Consider the following 6,370-nt stretch of genomic DNA (forward strand, 5'->3'; position numbering starts at 1 on the left):
ACCGAAACTTATCGAATGCAAACACTACCGCTAACATCTCTTTCTCCGTTGTTGTGTAATTCCTTTGAGCCTCATCTAGAGTCCGACTTGCGTAGTAGATGACACATGATATTCCTTGTTTCTTTGACCAAGAACGGCACCTACTGCAAAGTCACTAGCATCACACATTAGCTCAAAAGGCAAGCTCCAATCCGGAGCTTGCACAACGGGAGAAGAAATGAGAGCTTCCTTGAGCTTACAAAAAGCCTCAAGGCAAGCCTCATTAAAGTAAAAAACAACCTCTTTTTTTGAGTAATTCGGTCAAGGGTTTGGCGATTGAAGAAAAATCTTTGATAAACCTCTGGTAAAAACCGACATGCCCAAGAAAAGCCCGTACCCCCGTGATGGAAGTAGGAGGGGGCAACTTTTTCAATCACCGAAACCTTGGCCGGATCTACTTCAATGCCATTTTTTGAAACCTTATGGCCGAGGATAATGCCCTCCTCAACCATAAAATGGCACTTTTCCCAATTTAAAACCAAACTCGTCTCCTGACACCTTTTCAAAACTTTTTCAAGGTTAAAAAGACAAGTGTCAAAAGACGAGCCACCAACACTAAAATCATCCATGAAAACCTCAATTTCTTTTTCAAGCATCTTAGAGAAAATGGAAGTCATGCATCTTTGAAAAGTAGAGGGAGCATTGCATAATCCGAATGGCATTCTTCGGTATGCAAATGTCCCATATGGACATGTGTAATTAGTTTTCTCTTGATCACTTGGATGGATAGGGATTTGGAAAAATCCGGAATACCCATCCAAGAAACAAATGAAAGCATGGTTAGAAAGCCTTTCAAGCATTTGGTCCATGAAAGGGAGAGAAAAATGATCTTTCTTGGTGTTTTTGTTCAATTTCCTATAATCAATGCACATTCTCCACCCGGTCACCGTCCGGGTGGAGATTTCCTCTCCTTTTTCATCCTTTATTATGGTCATTCCACCCTTATTTGAAACCACATGAACCGGGCTAACCCATTTGCTATCGGAGATAGCATAGATGATGCCCGCCTCATGTAGTTTCAAAATTTCTTTCTTCACAACCTCTTGAAGGTGGGGGTTCAACCTTCTTTGAGGTTCAATGGAGGTGGAATGATCATCTTCAAGATGAATACGATGCATGCATAAAGAAGGGCTAATACCTTTAATATCATCAATGCTATACCCTATCACATCCCTATATTTCCTTAAAACATCAAGAGGTTTTTCCAAATTAAGACCATCTAGGGTAGCATTGACAATAATAGGGTATTTTCCCTCCTTATCAAGAAAAGCATATTTCAAATAAGGGGGAAGTGGTTTGAGTTCTACCATGGGAGGAGGCTTAGAACTCTCCTCCAATTTCTCCTCCTTGGACTCAAGCTCGACCTCAACTTGTTGTTAAACTTCCTCCTTTTAGGATTCCTCCATTTCCATGACAAATTCTTTAGCCTCTTGAGAGTGGAACTCTTCCTTGAATGTAAGGGCTTCAATCATTGGATCTTGAGGCCACATCACGACCCTCCCCAAGCGATGTAGCTTCTCATTTACAACATCAACTCTATAGCATTTTTCAACCATGGGGGTCTTGAGCAACTTCGAAAATTCAAAGACACTCTTTTCATCGGCCACTTCACAAGTGATGGTGTTGTTCTTGCAATTGATGACCGCCCCCAAAGTTTTAAGAGCTTCATGTCCCAAAATCAAAGGAGTGTTAACATCTTCCTCCATATCCATCACTACAAAGTCACAAGGCACGTAGATGTGTCCCACTTGAATTGGAACATCCTCAAGCTCTCCACAAGGTAATTTCACCGATCGATCGGCCAATTGAATTGTCTTCCTTGTAGGGATCATCTCAATATTGAGTTTTTGAGAAATGGATAGAGGGATTAAACTAACACTTGCTCCAAGATCGGCCAAGGCGCCCCTAGCTTCCATGTTCCCAATTTTCACCGGCAAAGTGAAACTTCCCGGGTGTTTTTCCTTCTTGGGCATCTTATGTTGGACAAAAGCACTCACTTGATGTGGAAGGGTGATAAGATCATCATTGAGCTTCCTCTTGTTGGTGAGAATATCTTTAAGGAACTTGGAATAAGATGGCATTTGTGTCACAACTTCAATAAAAGGGAGGTTGATATGCAAATTCTTCATGACACTAAGAAATTTTGTGAACTTGTCATTCAACTTTCTCTCCGCAAGCCGACCGGGAAAAGGAACCAGTCCATCAAGATTCCTAGCCTCACTAGGAATTGAAGTTGTCTTCTCATTATCTATCTTCTTCTTCTCCGAACCTCCTTCTATCTCATCACCTTTTTTTCTTTCTCACCTCCCTTGTTTTCATTCACACTCTCCTCTCCTCCCTTCTTTTCCTCGCTATCCCCTTCATTTGGTCCTTCATAGGAAGTTCCCGACCTCAATGTGATCGCCTTGCATGTATCGGGTTTTGGATTGTGGGATGGGTTAGGTTGTGGTTGTCCGGGTAGAGTGGATGGTGAATTGAAAGGAGTTCTCTCGACCAATTGAGCTAGTTGTGAATCAACCATCTTGTTGTGAGCTCTTATCTCTTGCATTTGTTGCCCAAAAGATTGCATTTGCGCATGCATGGCTTGGAGGAGTTGAGTTTGAGTTAGCTCCGCTTGAGGTGCTTGTTCTTGATGGTTTCTTTGAGGTGCTTGGGTTTGATTGTTGTATTAGTTGTTCCTTGGATAACTTCCTCTTGGGTTTTGGGGTTAAGATGGAGGTGGATTTTGATATTGAGGATTGGAGTTATAGGAAGGTTGAGCTTGTTGGTTCCATTGTTGAGGTTGAGGTACAAAACCGGGTGGTGGTTGTCTCCAAGCTACTCCACCGCCGCTTCCTCTAAATCCCTCTTGCCTTGTGTTGTATGCCGCTACATGTTCGGGGCTTAAACCTCCACAATAGGATGTATCATGGTTCGTTCCTCCACAATTTGGACAAGAGAAAGAGTTAACTTGAGAAGATCTTGCTCCACCACTTGAACTTGCATTCACACTTGTGTTCAATTTGGAAAGCCCTTTTGTTAGTTGATCAATTTGATGTTGTAATTGATCAACTTTCTCCAATTCATAAATACCACCTCTCTTTGGAGCGTTTCTTCTTTGGCCCCCCCAAGAGTAATTCTTTGCTACCTCTTCTATTGTGGCTTCAACTTGATTTTGAGGGATCTTGATTAATTGACCACCCGCCCCTGCATCCAAATTGGCTCTTGACATGGGCTCCAATCCGTCGTAGAAAAACCGCATGAGCAACCCTTAATTGTACTCATGGTGGGGACATGCTTGCACCAACTCTTTGAATCTCTCCCATGCTTCACCAAGACTTTCATCGGCCTCTTGCTCAAATGATGCAATTTTCCTTCTTATTTCGGCGGTCTTCTCTTCGGAGATAAAGCGCTTCAAGAACGCCTTTACAACCTCCCTCCATGTTGTGAGAGAGTTAGGCTTTACTTGCTTTAGCCATTTCTTTGCTCGTCCGGTGAGAGATTGTCGGAAAAGGTGCATACGAATGTAGTCTTGACTCACTTCATTAGTTTGCATCATTGCACACAATTCAAGGAATCGGTCCAAATGAATAGGGTCCTCACTTGCACTTCCGGAAAATTGCTCCGATTGGACCATTCGAGTATATTGTGGATGGATTGAGAAGTTGGTTTCCGTGACGGGAAGCAAAATCCCTCCCGTGAGCTCATAATCCTCCGGATTTCCGAACTCACGAAACAAGACATCATTCTCTTGTCCCGCCATTGATTCGCGTGGTGAACTTGAAGAGTAAGTATCACTCTCACTATCAACTATATCACCAAAACCTCTTCCCTCGTCTTGATAAAGCCTACGGACTTGTCTCAAGGTTCAGTTGATTTCGTGGTCAATTTGATGTGAGGGTGCTCCTTGAGACCTCCTAAGCATTCACCAAAGCTAAGCAAACAATTAGCAATGACAAGGATGATAAAACAAAAAAAACAAAAAGAAAAGAAAGCAAAATGACTCTAACAAAAGAAATAATATTCGCTAAACAAGCCGCTTCCCCGGCAACGGCGCCAAAATTTGATCGGGATAGGATAGGTCATTGGGACTACTAACCCTAACCAAATTAATCATTTATAATACCTAAACTTACAATAAACTAGTTAGTGGCAAGTAAAGGGTCGAACCACTAGGGAAGCACGCTAATTTAACATCAAATATCACTAATGCAAGAGTGAAAAGGGGATTGTTTTGTTGGTTTTGTTGAGTAGAACACTAAAACTACAATTAAGCAAGAAAATGATGATTAAAATCAATAGAAAATGATGCTAGGGGTTCGGGGGTTTCAAACATGATTAGAAAGAGGGGAACAATGATAGTTATCATGATGAACATGCTAAAGAACACAAGATTCTACCTAAACAATTCATTCTCATGCAATAGTCTAGGCAAATCGATGAAAGAAGTCTATGCTAATTAGGATCATTCTCATGCATCCTATTAGACACAAGAAAATCAAGAGAATAAAGAAGCACAATATATGAAACTCCATTTTAACAACTCATTCTCATGCAATCACTAAAATAGAGGTGATCTTAATCTAGTTCAAATCATTTTCATGCATTTATACTAGAAGGCAATCAAATAAAGTGCAACAATAATCTCAAGCCATTAAAAATCATGTCTTTCATCAATTAAAGGCATGTAATCAATCCAACTATCATCATTCATCCACCATTCAATGCATATCTTCCACCCCCTTCCCCTAGCTAAGAGTTTAGCCTAGAGAAAGGAGATTAAACATAATATCAAAACTAGAAATAAACACAAGAAACTCAAAACAAAACATGATTGAAATATATGAAATCAATAATAACTAGATAAACTAATAAGATAGACAAAAATAAGTAATAATAAAGCAAATAAATAATATTAAAGGAAAGGAGAAGAGATTACTAAAGAAAGGATTGAAGAAAGTTGAAAACTTGGATACTTTCTTGATTGATGGAAGATTAAAGCTTGAGAAAAGTTGAATACAATAAAGGAAGCTTGAATAACAATCTTTTTTCTCTCTCTAGATTAGGCTAATGTTGTATGGAATTAGTACTAAGTGTCTTTCAATTACAAAGAGTCCCGTCTATATATATGTGGCTCCACCCAAAAGAAAGAGACTTGGACAACAAGGCGCAAATAAATCAGAAACCCAGCCGTGCACGCCCGCACAGATGAGCTGCGCGCCCGCACAGAATGTGTGTGCGCCCTCTCAGCATAGTGCGCAGCCGCAACTTTGAGGGTACGGGGAAAATGAGCGCGCCCGCACATTAGTCCTGCGCGCTCGTGCATCATGTGTGTGCGCCCGCACACAAGTCGCGCAAACTCTCTAGTTTGGCTCTGTTTTTTCAGTCTGGCTGTGCGGGTTCTGACAGGGCTGCGCGCCCGCACAGCCTCACATGTGCGCCCGCACAGAAGCCGCACAGTACCCCGCGCACAACAAATAACTAGGCTTCTTGATATCCTCTTTCTTTTGGCAAATATTACCTACAAAACCAAACCATGGAAATCAAAATAAAAACAAAGCGAGAAGACTAAGAGAAGGGAAGATAAGGGAGAAAAGGAAAGAGGAAGCAAAACTAAGTAAAAATGCTTAGAAAAAGGGCCAAACAAGCGCAAATGAGGGGATAATCCTTAGAGAAAAAGGATAAAAGAGTGGCATAAATGCCACTCATCAATAGACACATGGATAAGGAGAACCTATGCTAGACTTTTTAGGGGGAAGGGTTTGAAACAAAAGAAGAAGAAAACATGAAATCTTGGTGAGGAGCTTGCATCGTGCTTTATCTTCACGGCTGTTTATGAGTAACTTCTTGTCGCCTGGTGAGGAAAAAAATTTCTTGTTGTTGATGCTTTGATTGGAAGGAAAGAAAGAAGGAGTGACGTTCCCCTTATTCTTCCAACTATTGCTTAGTGATTTTAGACTCAAGTACTGTGTAAGGATGATTTCACTTAATGCATTCATTCAATACTCGGATTGGAAAGGAAGAGTGTATGAAACAATTTTGAAATCTGATGGGAAATACTCCACTCATTCCTATTACGACGGAAAATGATGCATGCATTGTCCTAATATACGATCATAAACAATATAGTGCATTACTCGAAGACAAAGTGTGTGCAATGACTCAACATGTGTGATTAGGTGAGTTTATTAAGACTCATGGTATGATCGCATGGCTAGACATGAAGACGTTGTGAAAACAAAGGACTCATGACCAAATAGCACGGAAGACTAAAAGACAAACTAACTTGACTAATTTTGTCCAATTTTAATGTTTATGCTATTTACTAGGTGAAAATGGTCCATTGGCAATC

The 6,370-nt window shown here is 40.8% G+C and overlaps 1 non-coding gene across 1 annotated transcript; it reads left to right on the forward strand.

Moving 5' to 3' along the window:
• The first annotated feature begins 3,295 nt into the window (after nt 1-3,295).
• On the forward strand, nt 3,296-3,403 carry LOC145560933 (small nucleolar RNA R71). Its single transcript, XR_014093524.1, has one exon. It is a non-coding gene; the product is annotated as a small nucleolar RNA R71 (small nucleolar RNA).
• The last annotated feature ends 2,967 nt before the right edge of the window (nt 3,404-6,370 follow it).

The sequence above is a fragment of the Chenopodium album genome, chromosome 9 (genome assembly GCF_948465745.1).
Source record: "Chenopodium album chromosome 9, dcCheAlbu1.1, whole genome shotgun sequence".
NCBI lineage: Eukaryota > Viridiplantae > Streptophyta > Magnoliopsida > Caryophyllales > Amaranthaceae > Chenopodium > Chenopodium album.